General features: G+C 45.2%; 2 long non-coding RNA genes across 2 annotated transcripts; one reads left to right on the forward strand and one right to left on the reverse strand.

The window, feature by feature from the left end:
* Window positions 1-694: 694 nt before the first annotated feature.
* On the forward strand, window positions 695-3,332 carry LOC115280575. Its single transcript, XR_003903848.1, has 2 exons — window positions 695-973; window positions 2,933-3,332. It is a non-coding gene; the product is annotated as an uncharacterized LOC115280575 (long non-coding RNA).
* An 8,077-nt stretch (window positions 3,333-11,409) lies between these two features.
* On the reverse strand, window positions 11,410-14,013 carry LOC115280576. Its single transcript, XR_003903849.1, has 3 exons — window positions 13,911-14,013; window positions 11,800-11,890; window positions 11,410-11,676 (listed from the first exon to the last, which is right to left on the reverse strand). It is a non-coding gene; the product is annotated as an uncharacterized LOC115280576 (long non-coding RNA).
* Window positions 14,014-15,624: the final 1,611 nt, after the last annotated feature.

Genomic DNA, 15,624 nt, shown 5'->3' on the forward strand with positions numbered 1-15,624 from the left:
AAATCGGAAATTTTTAAAGCCAGGAAACTGCCACAACCATGGATGCCCCGGGAGAGGAACCTAAGAGTCTGAACTAGAAGAGACTCTCTGTTTTCACTTTGTACTCTCGTATTCTACTTTTTTTTTTTTTACACATGCAGACTTTGTTAGTCTAATTTTCAAACATGTTTTTATAAAACGAAAGTGGCACTCTATGTCTGACAACAGTGCTTCCTAGGACACCGGGATCCTGCTGGGGAGACGGGCATTGCTGTTAGTGTGAAAGACGGTCCCTAAAACTCAAGAGGGTAATGACAGTGCCCCAGGGGCACCACAGCAAGCTGCAATGCACTCCTTAACTTGCAAACTCACAGGCAACTCTGTACAACAAACCAGTGTTATTAAAAGAGAAGAGAAATCAATAATCCATCACAGAGAGGGCTTTGGAGTCAGATGAGAAGAAGGCTCTGGATTCTGACATCCCCCCAGGAGCTGGGAGACCACCCCCAAGAAGTGTAGTAAATACTAAAGCCCTCTGAGCCTCATTTCCTCACCAGTGAGAGTGGGGAATCACAATGCTCTCACCAGCAGTGGGGAGATCACAATGCCCCCTCCCAAGGTGGGGAGGATCACAATGCCCTCACCAACAGTGGGGGGATCACAATGCCCCTCTCAGGTGGGGGGGATCACAATGCCCCTTCCCAAGGTGGGGGGGATCACAATGCCCCCTCCCATGGTAGGGGGGATCACAATGGTCGTGGGCAGGGCCAGAACTTACGCAGCACACGCCCTGGACCTGACTCTGTGCTAAGCATATCACAGGCCTGACTGCATTTAGTTAACTGCCAAACCACTGTCCTGATTCTTCAGATGAGGAAACGGAGGCTTAGGGCGACAAAGTCACATCATTATTAAGTCGCAGTCAGGGTACAAACCCAGGTCTGTCTGCCTGGGCCTGCAACAACTATTAGATTTTGCCCTTCGATGAAATGAGGTAAGCCGAGCTCATCCGCCCAAAGTTGCCAATTAGACGGCAGCTACTCAACACGTGCCATTCATTCCAGTGCCCTGCAGGCCCCCAGGTGCTGGGTTGAGTGTCCAATCGGCAGCACTCAGCCCAGCTTCCACGCAGCCCCATGCACTGCCCCCTGCTGGTGGGCTGACGACAGCGGCTCAGGCCCTCCCCAGCCCAGGGGAGCACCCTTTGCTGGGGAGCCCCAGGCACGCGGCAGGGGGGCCCTCGAACGCCTACATGCCCTAATGGTTGTTCATAGCTTTTCTTCCAGTGAGTGGGGGCCTCAGCTTCTGCAACCATGTACAGCTGAGAATATGCTTTCCCTGGGACCCACCAGAACGAGACACAGCTCTGCAGTCTGTCTCCCTCTGTAGCTGTCTCTCTGTCCACCTCTGCCCCTCTGTGTCTCTCTGTCCCTCTTTCTCTGTCTCACGGTCTCTCTGTGTCTCTTGCTGCCTACATCTCTGTGTGTCTGTCTGTCTCCATCTCGCTCACACGCATACACCAGAATCAGAAGAGAGAGCCCAGTCACCTCACTGAACCACACTCTCCCCTCCCTTCAGTCTGAGAAGTTCAAGGCTGCTCTAGCCTGCATGAGAGGCCCCAGCCCAGATTCTGTTCACAGGTAAGAGCCTCAGAGTCCTCTCTTATGCCAGGGTCCATTTTGTCTTCTCCCCTCATATATTCGTGTGCATATTACCCTGAGTCACAGCTGCCTTTCTGTAAAGTGTGGATAATAACACCTATTTCATGGTGCAGCTGGGAGAAAAGAGAGGGCATGACCCAAGACAGAAATGGACAATGGGCAGCTCCCAGTATTAACTAAACTGCACAAATCCTGAGGGTAAGGGGACAACATCTGCCTTGTCCCTGATGTGTCAGCTGTGCCTAATGCAGATCACAGCGGAGAATACATGTTCAGTAGGGCTTCACTGAGCCCATGAAGGAAGGAACTCAAATATATATGGAGCACCTGCCATCGGTTAGGCACTGTGCCGAGTACAAAAGAGCAGATGGCCTCCTGGGCTCCACTGAGCCCCACACCACACGCCAGGACAGAGAAGGCAGAGGAAGCAGTCAGAAGAGCAGGAAGCCCTGAGCAAGCCCATCCTGTCTTCCAGGAGCCCTGCGTAACACTACATGCTTTTTCTCATCTATTAATTACAAAAAGGCCTGCCAGCCAAGTCTTCTGGCCCTTATTTCACCTACCAAGAAGGAAACTGAACTGAAGAGACATTAGGGGACAGGCTCCTGGAGGGACAGTGGGCAGGTGGGGACAGGGCTGGGATTCCATCCCGCTGCCAGCCACCCAAGCTTGGCTCTCCCTCCTCCTGCGTCCTCCTGAGGGGCAGTGCGGCCTCTGATTGGCTGTGGTGTCTCCCAGGGCTGCACTCTTCCAGAAGGTCTCGGTGTTCCCTGGCACAGGAGTCCTTTCTATCTGTCACACAAAAGCTCCAATGACCTTTCAGGAACCTCTCCCCACCTGGCTCCTCCCAAGTGGTGATCCCTGTTGCACCCTTAGCAGAGAGGGCCCACTCTCCAAGCTCTGGGAGCCTTGGGCTTGGTGCCACTCCAAGGGAGGCCCTGTTTTCAGCAATGTGTTGCAGGGACAGTTATCTTCTCTGTAAGTGAACCCAGAAGGAGAAAGCTGGGGTCTCGGTGAGGAGTTAGTGCTGCTGGGCTATCTGTGCGTGGGGTTACACAACAGAAACTGTCCAATGCACCAAAGACTCGGAAACACCCAGAAGGAACCACGACAAAGAGCAGATGCTGGAGTCTCCTCTGCTACGGCAAGACGCACCGCCTCTGTTTCACCCTGCAGGAAGCTGGGGAGTCCAGCATCGGCGTCCCCCTTTCCTGCCCCCACAGCCAGGAAGGCCCAGGGCCCTTCCAGGATCTGACTGAGAGCTCAACCCAATCCCTTACCCGTGTCCACAGGCCTCAGCACTCCTTCCCGCACCTGCTGCTCAGCCTCAACACGGACTCACAATTAACTGATGCTGCCAGTGGTGCAAGACAAGCCCGTCACTGCTTCTGCCCTTTCTGCTCCCCTCTCACGCCTCTTGGAAGAAGAGATCCTCATGTTCCGGCTGAGCATGGAACAGGCCACACAAGGCCGGCCTTCTGAGCAGGGCTGCCAGGACCAGGGTGGATGCTTCACAAAAAGACTGGTAGACATCATGACCAGCGCAGTTTGCTCTGAGTAAACTCCTCTCTGGAAGGCATTTTCAGTTAGGATGCTCCAGCCGAAAGTAATGTAAGCTGAACGTAGTTGTAAAAAATGTGCCTAGTAACGTTATTTGAACAAAATAAAAACCTACCCCACCAGTTCTCTCCACCTGCAGCTTGGCAGAGGTGGTGTCCATCCCCCAAGGCTCTCAGGAACTTGGGCTGGGCCCCAGTTCACCCCAAGGAATCTCTGTGCTCAGCTGCCTGTCTTAGGGAGTGCTTGCCTTTCCATCATGTGAATTCAGGACAAAAAAAGGTTGGGGTTTAGAACGGGAACCCCAGTCTGCTGGGCTTACTGAAAAGAAAGAGCTGGGGAGGAGAGAGAGAAATGGTCTGGCTCATCCAACAGAGAAGTCTGGAGGCAACTGCTTGAGGTAAGTCTGGATCCATGGGCTCAGACAATGTCATCAGGACTTGGTTTCTCTCTGCCTTTTGCATAGCTTTCCTCTGTGTTAACTTCATCCTTGAGCAGCAAAATAGGTGCCAGAAGCCCTGGAAACACAGACTCACAACGTAGCCACCCTTTTCCTAACAGTTCCAGCAAAAGTGAGAGTTAAGTCTCACTGGGTCAGTGTGAGTCCCAAGCCCAAGCCCTTAGCTGGTTATTGTGGAGGGAACATGCTGATTAGGTGGGCCTGGAGCCAAAGGAAAACAGGGTACAGTGTTGGGGTGGTGATTTAAAGAAAAAGGCGACAGGAATTCTGGCTGGATACGAATGAGAGATGATCAGAGGGTCATGGAGGGGATAGGTCTCAGGCTCCTATTGATCCATTCATTCACTTAGCAGATTGTGATTTAGCGACTGCTGTTTGCCGGGCACCATGGGAGGCCCTGGGGCTGAGTAACCAGACAGATCTAGCACTTACTCTTAGGAGGCACAGGTCCAGTGGGGAAGATGAATAACACACCAGCAAACACACAGATAAATGAGGTGGATGTGGACAGTGAAACTTCTGGGAAGGACAAAAGTGGATGAGAACAGGGAACAATGGTGTCAGGGGAGGGCAAGCTGAGTGGCCCTTTGGGCACCCTGTGCACCAAGAAAGCAGAAAGATCTCACTCAGAGTAAAAACTCGGAGCCGTCAGCTGGCTGGGGCAGATGTGCAAAGCCAAGAGACCACATGTCCCCAGAGAGAAGGGGAGAAAAGGAGGAGAGAGACAGACAGGGACTGACAGGATTTAGAGGCAGTTTTCTCCTTTTAGTCTCAGACCCCCAACTTCTTATCGTGATTCCCTTTGGCTCACATTTGGTCAAAGGGTCTCTTTGTCCTGAATAAATCACCCTTTCCATGGAAGTAACTAAAGAATTCAAGATGCCTAACCTCATTACTTGCCCACAAGACACCATTTTGCAGGCTCATTCATTCTTAAGTGATGTGAGATACCCAAAACTTTACTGGGTTGTGGCTGAAAAGTACCCATGCTTAGGAAAATAGCACTATATATGTATACTTAGTACACACAGACTGTACTTAAAAATGTCCCGAAGGATACATGGAACCTGAGGCAGCCAGTTCAGCTGCACATTTGAAAACCAAAGCACCGTTTCTTGAGCTCTCCACAGTGGATCTGCAGCCTTGTGAGGGCATAATAAGAATGATTCAGTGCTGGTGCCCAAAGCAAAGTACACATGCGTGTGCGTACACACACAGACACGCACACAGAGTACACACACGGAACACAAACAGACACATAAATTATATCCATTCACATACATACACACACAAGGAAAACATGCAGAGTGCAAACATACACATACAAAGTACCTATATTCAAGGTACACACACACAAACTACACACACATGCAAATTGCACACACGCACATAGACATGCACACAAAGGACACATAGATATACAAAGCACCCAGGGATTATGAAAAGTGCCCAGACTGATTTTTGACTACCATTCACCAAGGCCCTTCTCACCACCAGGCACTGTGGCTGAAAGTGTTTTCACACCCACGGTTACAGCAACAATGGAAGGAGTGCCTGTCGGTCTTCCCAGCGCCCCTGGAAGGCAAGGTTTCAGCAGCGTTTTCCCTTTCGGAAGGAGAGGGCTTGCCCTCAGCCACACTGCTAGGACGTGGTGGTACCAGACGGGATGTGTTTGCTGGATGGCTCTCCTCTTTGGTCAGTGCCATGCTGCTCTCTGAACGCTGCCACGTCCACTGCGTCTACACAACCGAGCCCCTGCGATGCACACCTCAGCATGTTACACGTCTTGGGGTATAAAACAGAACTCTCTACACTATCACCTACGAACGCCATCCCAGATTTATTACATTTATTTAAAAACAACAAACATTCTCAATTATTTCCACACTGCTCGGGACCATAATTTACTCAGAGGTATGAGCTATCAAGTTTCTCAGGGATTGCTTCAAAATGTCAGATCTAAAAGATGACTCCTATGTTAGCAAATATGAAACACCCATTTGTATTTTTCATTTTTACTTTGATTTAATTTTCAGACAATTCAACTTTCTCCCCATGCCTGAGTGCCTAAATTCATTTCACTTGTCAAAAGAGACAAATTTTCATAATTACAAAATAAAACATGGTGGCCTTCTTTGGTGACCGTATATTTCATGTCTTTTTTTTCTTTTTGTTGTATGAAAATGCCTTTCCTAGTCTAGTTGGCTTACTTCTGACATATTTTCATTCAGTTTCCACTTAGAACAGACAGGGTACAGGCTAAACATTCACTAATGTTTTGTTATGTTAATGAACATCTGTAAACAGAGAGATGAAATTTCCCAGCCTAGCCTGCCTTCGAAGCTCACATCTTCTTTTCTGTAATTTGTGCTGAAAAAAGTCAGTGTTCTGAGATCACAAGCTATAGCATGAAATATGCCCCATTCTCTAGTGGTTCTTTCTGCCTTGACCAAAAAGCCCTCCAGTGCTACCACCAGGCTCAATCAAGATGTTCATTTCAGAGAGGTAAGAAGCATCTAGACTTTCTTCCCCTAGGTGCCAGAGGCATGCACAGGATATAGTAAGGAGGTTTTCTTTAAAATGCATTATTTTAATTTACAAAAGTAATACATGTTCTCTGTTTAGAAATTTGGAGGGTCAGAAACAGTAACAACCAGAAAAAGAGGACATACAATTCTACCATCCAAAGCAAAACATAGCCAACATGCTGGCAGAACTTCAGATTGTTCTTTTAAATAAATTTACACACACACACAATAAAAATAAAATTCAATTTTTACTTGGTTGGATTTTTGAATCCTTGAAAGTGGTTTATTATTAGAAACCTACTCTATTTGGCTATAGCCAGATCATGGAAAGAGCCCAAATGTCTATCACCAGATGAATGGATCAAGAAGATATGGTTTATATATACAGTGGAGTACGACATGGCCATGAGAAAGAATGAAATCTGGCCATTTGTAGCAATGTGGATGGACCTCAAGGGTGTCATGCTAAGCGAAATAAGTCAGACAGAGAAGGACAAATACCATATGTTTGCACTCATAGGTCTAACAGGAGAAACCTAACAGGGGACCTTAGGGAGAGGAAGGGGGAAAGAGAACTGGGGAGAGTGAGGGACACAAATTATGAAAGACTATCAAATACTGAAAACAAACCATGGACTGAAGGGGGAGGGGGAGGTAGGGAAGGGGATGATGGTCATGGAGGGGGGCACTTGTGGGGGAGAAGCACTGGGTGTATTATGGAAACCAATTTGAAAATAAACAGTTAAAAAAACAAAATAAAATAAAATATATACTTTAAAAAAAAAAAGAAACCTACTTTATTGGTTGTAAAGAGGTTAAAGATGAAAATGGAAAGAAAATCTTTACTTCTTTGAAACTGTCCATCTGAAGTGCGAAGTTCTGGCCCACACAGTGTTGAAATGCCCAGTCTGGGCACCAGCCCTACTCCCGCACCCTTCACTCCTGCACCTGGACACACAGGCCATTCCCGAAAGAAGGTGATATAATTTCAAATTCAGTGGCCAATACAGGGCGTCTGGGTGGCTCAGCTGGTTAAGCATCTGATTTCGGCTCAGGTCATGATCTCACGGTTCATGCAGTTGAGCCCTGCGTCGGGCTGTGTGCTGACAGCTCAGAGCCTGGAGCCTGCTTCAGATTCTGTGTTTCTCTCTCTCCGCTCCCCCCACTCTGTGTGTCTCTCTCAAAAATAAATAAACATTTAAAAATATTCATTGGCCGGTAAATTCTGACAAGGAGAAGAGTACCGAGGAACTGTGGAATGGAGAGAACCTACAAGGTGAGACAGGATGTCAGAGCGGGGGTTATTCTCAGGAGCAGACTTAAAAGGGACAGAGCAATGAAAACATTCTTGATCCACATCTGTAATCGCCCATTTATACAGAAACCATGACTGTCACAGATCAGGATCTCTGGGAAGCAGGCTCTGAGAAGGGCATGTGCATAGAGTAGGCTTCTTAGGTGGTGCTCACGGAGTTGCCACCCATGCAAGGGACAGGATGGAAGCAGGATTGGATGCGGGGGGGGGGTGACAAGTGAGCGGAAATGCTCAACACAGGTCTTGGCTGATTCCATGGGAGCTGTGAAGCCAGAATGGTTCTTAACTGGTGCCCCAAGATGGTATGAGAGGCTGGTGTCCCTGCTGCCTCAGCTGGTCATTGGATGTGGGTGCCCTGGGTGAGGTGAGGCTCTTCAGACCTCGGAATTCTGGTGATGTCAAGGGCTGTGTGTCAGCAGAGCCCTAGCAATCCTCCAGGGAACCTGGTGGCTGGTTACAGCACCCCCGACACTAGGGTCTCAGTGTAGCAATGGCTGCTTCCCCCAGTGAAGAGGCGTACAATACAGGTAACCAGATCCCTGATACTGGGATCCACCCTGTAATCAGAGGCAGAAGTCCATGGTGTTGGAGAAACCATAAAAGAGAAAGTCACAAGCCATTTGAACACTGCCTAATACGCTGATGACCAGGGTGGATGGACAATGGGGGCAGCCTTGCCATAAGGTTAATTTACCAGGAGTTCCCATTTTAGTTGCCACCAGAGCTCCATGCCCAGTTATGTGGCTCATAAAACTCAGTATTTCTAAAACAGGATGACCGATGGAGCAGACCTCTGGACCCTTCGTTCCAGCAGAGGTGCCAGTACCCTGAGCAGGGTCCCCAGCCCCACACGGAGCTCACACCTGCACTGTCTGCCGGAGGTCGAGAGGCGCCAGGCCAAGGAAGCGCCTTCCAGAGCAGGCCCCACATGGTTCTGGGGGACATCACGCAGAACTCCTTCTCAGACTGTACCCAAGTGCCTTCTCACTTGACAAGGTCTGCACTACCATTCGCATTTCACAAATGAGGTAACAGAGGCCCAACATCTTGTCCAAGACCCCCTAGGGAGCATGCAGCACCAGAATTTGTACCCCATTTGGGGGCGGGCCAACTTGGGGTTCATTCCATTATGCACGGTGGCCCATATGTATCTGTTGGCATGACCATGAATTAGGTTATGTTTACACCTCCACTGCCAGTAGTGATGTTTTCTGTTGTCTGAGCCGCAGCCTTATTTCATTACCGTCATTACTGTCTATTGCAGAGGGGCGTGATGCTCTCTGCTCCTGGTGAATTGTAAGTCGGTGGCTCCCTAGCAGGGAGGATCGTCAATCTCTGCAAGATGACAGTGCACAGCAAGATACAGCATCTCACTTCGCTTCTGGAAGACAAAGCTGAGCATCTTCTCTTTGAGAAAATGATTTTGCTCATCATTTGTCTAGTGTCCTAACTACAGGGAGAGGAAAGTTGCTTTCAACCTCGCCTCTTTTGTCTTTTTCAAGCTGAATGTGTCCCATCAAACCTAAAAGAATTAGCCTTTCAAAAGAATACTGCAGCAAAGGCAAAATACACAATAATAAATTATAAATTCCTATAAAATCCCCAAAGAATGATATTTACCCAGATGCCACTCACCTTACATGGCCAGATATAGACTATCATAGGGTGTGACATAATCCACATTTTAATAAGACCAGGAAACACAATATAAGTACTAGTTTTCCATCAGGGCACTTCAGCAGCCTGAGCCTCAATCTGCAAATTTTAAGGGTGGGCCTGGGTCATCTTTAAGATTCCTTCCAGTTCTAGCATTTCCCAGTCAGGATCCACGGACCCCAATCTTGCCTTCTAGCCATGGAAAAGCTCACTCCCCAAAACAACAGCAAGCTCCCTGCAGGGTTGGGTGCCCCATCAGAGGACACAGAAAATGCTTATGTCATATGTTGTTTTTCTTTAAATGTTCCTGTTTTACCATGGATGCAGTAATAGAAACATTAGCAGACAAAGACCCAAAGCAAGCTGTACTACCCCCCAAAGCTCATGGCGATGTTTAGGCCATAAATTGAATTTAGAGTTACAAAAAGGACACTCCGGAAATTATTTTTAAAACTAAAAACATCTTTAAAAAAACTGAAATGGCATTCCAACTCAGTGGTTCTGCAGGCACCCCCACGTGAGAATGTCTCAATTACGGCAACGTTGCCGTTACCCTCTCGACGGAAATTGCATGGGAGAGCTGCATGATTTACATTTGCAGTTTATAAAATAAATTAGGCAGAAAAGAATCTCATAATCTCAAACACATTTAGTTTATCAGATTCCGCCAAGGTAAGTGGACGAAGCATGCAATTCTTGAAGCAGCAAACAATGACACTGATGATTCATTAATACGTTCATCAGAAGAAATGTGATAAATGTATAGATGTTCTCTTTTAGTCAATGCTAGGAAATGCATCAGCAAAATTGCCCAAGACACACTTCCACCCAAACTCTGACTCCCACCACAAACTGCATGGCCTGTGATTGGAGGGCTAAGTTGCTATTTTTCAATGCCATGCACACTGGCTTCATCAGGAGGTCAGTGCATTTGTTCAGGACCATACAGTATAGGTATGTGTGGACCACGGCTCCACCTTGGCCCAGCAGCTGTCATCTGTTGCCTCAATCACTGCAGTGGCTTCCCAACTGGTGTCCCTGCTGCTGCCCTCGACCTGCCTTCATCTTCATCTTCCACAGAGTATCCAGAAGGATGCCTCAAAATTGTAAGTCAGTTCCTGCAACTTCTCAGCTCTACTACACTTGAACAGAGGGGCAATGCCCGCAAGGTCCTACAGGATAGGGCTCCATCTTACCTTTCTGAGCTCATCTCTTATAACCTCCTCCCTCATTCATTTTGCTCCACCTACACAGGTCTCTCTGTACTTCTGGAACTTTCTGGGTAAGCTCCTGGCTCAAGGCTTTTGTGGTTGTGGTTCTTTCTGCTCTTCCTTTATCTATCTGCATGGTGACCTCTCTCTCCTCTTTGAAGGCTTGGTTCATGGGTTACCTGCCCTAACCATGCTCCTTACTACCATTACCTGCCCCTTACCCTCACCTCTGGGCAGTGTCATACCCCATACCCTGACTGGCCTTCTATTTTATCCAGTAAGACTGAAAGAATCCAACACAGTAATTTACTTATTCTTAATGTCTTTTGTTTAATATCTGTAAGCTCCAGGAGGGCAGAAATCTTTGTTTTGTGATATGGTAACCCCAGGGCCTAAAGGGGTATCTGGGAAGAGTAGACTCCAAATACATATGTGAAGGAAGGAAGGAAGGAAGGAAGGAATGAAGGAGAAAGGGAAGGAGAGGGAGGGAGGAAAAAGGAAGAGAGGGAAGAAGGGAGGGAGGTAGGCAGGGAGGAAAGGAGGGAGGGAGAAAGAGAAGGGAAAGAGGAAGGGAAGAAGAGAGGGAGGAAGGGAGGAGATAATTTGAAATAATGACAAGAGCTGTTATATTAAGATGGTAGATTTATCCTTTCTCATTTCTAGCACTTTACGTTATTATTATTGTTGTTAAATTGTACTGGAAATTAATTTCAAAATATCTATAGAGCAAGCGAATCACTTAAATTCTCAGGTAATATGTCTTGAAAGTGTTTTTTTGTTTTCAGGTTGTTGATGTAACTTGAGTATATCATTGAGAATTGTAAAAAGAATCTTAAACTATGCTAAACCTTTTTTAATGTTTGTTTAGTTTTTAGAGAGAGAGAGAGCATGAGCAGGGTAGGGACTCAGAGGGAGGGGGAATCCAAAGCACACCCAGGCTCTGAGCTGTCAGCACAGAGCCTGATGCAGGATCCAAACTCATGAACCACAAGATCATGACTTGAGCCAAAGTCAGAGGCTTAACCAACTGAACCACCCAGACAGCCAGTAAACAGTCTTGAAGAAGCACCAACTCAGTGCCAAAGCTATTGAATGAGTAGAACTAAAAAGTGACAGATAAATAAATGAACAATCAATGACTATTGAACAGAATGTGCTAAAAAAGATAAATGCTACAGCTTTCAAAGCAGTTTTAGTTCATTCAAGTGAGTTCTAGACCCTTCAGCTCACTACAGTGACTTTGGAGACCCAACAGCATCTACAAGTTTCCTTGGAAAGGCGGCCAAGTGTCTGTGGTCTTCTGGACATTCTGAAAGAAGAGTAGCCCATAAGTTCCATTGTCTACTTATTCATGTGTGTATTATATTCAGACTAAAATTATAATTTAAACTCTGACCCACTCAAATCTATTCTGATAAGCTGATTTACTCACCAAATATCAATGTCTTTATGGCAAGAACTTGTGCCAGAACTCCTTTTCTGTCCACAAATCCTGGGCAGTTTATTCCACAGAGATCAACAGTCTGGTAATGAGCACATCAAAGATGTGAGAATAAACTCAAATTCCACTGCACATTTTTGCATTTCTGCATTATGTCCTTTTCCCCCCTTTTTAGGGGTGACATTCTCTTTAGAACAGATGTGTCAAGGAGATACTAAGTACATAAATCCTGTTGCTTCAGTATTTCTCTTTTTGCCCTCATATATTTTTGGCTTCTATTTATAAGAACCCAAATTAAAATTTCAAGGTTAAAATGATATCTGACAGAGACATGGAAATTCTTAGCTAGTTGTGTGGAGATGGTACTTACAAAATACCCAGAGGACATGTTGTATATTTTTAACTTGCTCTTAAGACCTTTGAATTCAAATGTGAGGCCTTGCATACAAAGGATGAAGACAAATTATGTTATATGAAAGAAGAAAGAGGGGTTTTTTTTCCTTTTGCAATAGATGAAAGATGTTTCCCTCCTCTAATGAGTCATGAATGACTCATCTACTCTTGGGAAAATCTCAAGTGGCCAGTGATTTGATTGCTTTTTCTGCTGTAAACACATCTAAGAAGTAGAGCATAAGAAGTAAACAATAAATGAAATTCAAATAATTTTCTGTTTCTTTACCAAATGACACCATTCTGAAAGCAACTTTTAATGCAAAATATGAGTTCTCTTTCATATTGGTAATATTTAAGTGTGGTCACTGAACCAACTGATTTTGGCTGAGTGCACTTTGGAGGGGTGTTCCTTCTTATCCTCTAATGGGAGTCACCATAATATTGACCCAATTCAATCATTTTATAAATGAAAGCCACAGATGACTTTCATCTTTTCTTGTGTCTTATTGATAAGACACCATCTATCTTCATTTCTGTTTCTGTCTCTCTCCAGACCCTCGAACTATTTTGATAACTTATAAAGCTAAGAAATGTTCAATGTTGAAGAAAAACACCAGAGAACTTTTTGAAATTCATTGTACCCCAAAGGCTGACAGCAAGAATATACTTTCTGGTACATAAGAAAGAAAAATGTATTTGGTATGACTAGCTGTTAATATGTCATCAGGATAAATCATAAGTCTTATTCTTGGGAATCTTAATAAAAGAAGTCACTTGAGACTTGGAAAGTACAAAAATAATCACCAATAGGCTCTATCTTTGACTAGAACCTGGGGAAATTTTGAAAGTATTCATTCATAGAGACCCTTAAAAAGACATTGCCCAAATTTATCATTGTCATAAATTCTTGCTGACTAAAAGTTTCCTTAGAGTAATTTACAATACCCATCATAAAATACTTCATCAAAAGGAAACACTTCAATTTAATACAAAACCGTAAACTCCCAAGGACTTGGGGACAATGGTCTCATCCAGTCTCCAGAGAAAATAGAGTGATCTATGACTCCTATATGCCTCAAGACTTAGTCTGGCTTTTGTCTGACATTCCTACTTTGGGGCTGTCACACAACTCCAGCGAGTCTGTTTCCCTCTGGGGCTCTAATAAGAGATATGCTTGGAAATAACACTCTGGTTCCTCATCATCTTTCTTGGGGGCAGGAGGAGAGGAAGGATGCTGCCACACACCAACTGGTTGATCAGAAGAAGTGCTCTGTAATTAGTAAAGCAAACACCTTGAATCCATGTTCTAGCCTCATGGTGGAAGGACACTATACCACACTGGACGTTTCTAGATGCCTCAATCACTCTATTGAAGTAATTGCTTTTACTTTGTCTTCAGGTCAGGAAAGCTATTAGTTAGCTAGTGGGACCCTCAAAATATAAAAGAAGTCTACACACCAAAGAACAGAGCCTACAGCTTTCCATCTTTCTGCTGTTGTTCCCTACGGACTGTTAAAGCAATTAGTCCAAACTCTGGCACCAACTCTGATGAATGCCCCTGTGCTCTAGCCCAGTTTCCACTGCAGCTGGAATCTTCCACCTAAATGTTCTTGCTGACACTTCTAATTCCTTTCTCTAAAGTAAAACTCAATGCCTTTCTCCAAAAATGGCTGCTCTGTCAGAGTCTTACCACCTCTCTGTTTACTTACATTCAAAGCCTTGTTCAGTCCCAACATCTAAGTTGTATGCATCTGGCTTCTTGAACACCCTCGTATCCATCTCTCCTATGTAGCCAATTGCCAACAGGTTGGTCCAGCCAGATATCTCACTCTCTGCCTAAGAATGTCTAGTCTACTTCTGGTGTCCCCCTAGGACAAATTTTGCATAATATTGCCAAATATATCTGCTGGAAGCACAGTCTGCTGATGTCACGCTGACATCAGAACCTTTCAATAGTTCCCTATCTCCTACCACAAGTAGTCTGCACTTCTTACCTAGCTTTCTGCTTCATTGTGATAAACAGCTATCCAGTCACACTTCCAACTACTTCAAACTACATGTGGATTCATGAAATGTCCCAAAATTATTCTGCTGCCATTGCTCCTAAATCTTCTTTTGCCTGGAAGAATCTGTCTTTACTGAAATCCTACCCTTCCTTCCAAGTCAATCTAAAGTACCATATTCTCTACCAAAGATTCCTTTCCCCAATACTCCTAAAAGAAAAGCTATTTTGTTTTTCCATAAAACCTTGATCACGTGATACTTATTGAATTTTGCTTCACTATAATTTTTGTACATATACTTTATCTCTTATGCTTGGCTCTAAGTTCATTGAATGCAGGGATTCACCTTTACCCAGATTTAGGTTTGTATCACTCAATCAACATATTATTGTTGGATGGATGGATACGTGACTGAATAGAATTTATGTTCTATACATATAGAGTTGATAGACAAAATCATGAAGCATAGAGGTCTATTATCGAACCTTCAGCAACAGGAGAACAGTACTCACTTTTCTCTTCATACCCATGAGTCCTGGATAGCCCCTGTCTAAGGCTGACATTTACAAGAGATGCTTTAAAAAGCAGCAGGACCAAGGATAAAGAGACTGAATGGATCATGATGAGATATGACAATTTTCCATAGAAACATGAAGACTTGGCAATCTTGGAGAAGGGTGTTAAGCCAGGGGAGACCCAAACTCTATGGTGGATGTAAAATCAGCCACGTGAAGACAGGGAAATGAAAAGAGCGGATTTATAGACAGTGGAAAACAGCCTTCATATATGCTCAGAGGTTTTGAGCATAGAATGTTAGGAAACGCAATAGTTGGAGCATAGATTTCAAGGAACCGGGTGATAAGAAACAAGGCTGAAGAGGTGGAGACAGCCATTCACTCAATACTAGGCAACTTTCTAGAAACTACTCCCTCATATAATTTTCCACCTTTTGCCTGAGTCTGCATTGTTCCCCTCAAAGATCAGTTACCTGGAAGACTTAGAAGGTCCAGAGCTGATGAGTGTTGGCGTCAGCAAGAAGAACAACCACACTGAACCAAGGACTTAGCTAAGTGGAGCACTGCAGTTGGTGTTAGAATTAGAACGGTTGCAGGGTTTCACTACAATATCACAGCTAGAGGTTGGACAGAGGAGAGATGCTAAAAAACACTTGTTGAAGGAATAAATGTGCAGGAGCTACTGTAAGCCAATCAGAATCACTGATTTTCTCAAGGGTGTAAGTAGAACTAGCAACAATGACAATCACACAACGGACACTGCTTAGGTATCAGGCATGGTGCTCAGCACGTCATATGAGAGTCTCTCCTCATCGCAACTGCATTCAGTCGGTATTATGTATCCATATTGTACAGGTGAGGAATTTGAGGTGTACAGGGACTAGGAAACATGCCCAAGCTCATAC

The sequence above is a fragment of the Suricata suricatta genome, chromosome 16 (assembly GCF_006229205.1).
Source record: "Suricata suricatta isolate VVHF042 chromosome 16, meerkat_22Aug2017_6uvM2_HiC, whole genome shotgun sequence".
In the NCBI taxonomy this organism is placed as follows: domain Eukaryota; kingdom Metazoa; phylum Chordata; class Mammalia; order Carnivora; family Herpestidae; genus Suricata; species Suricata suricatta.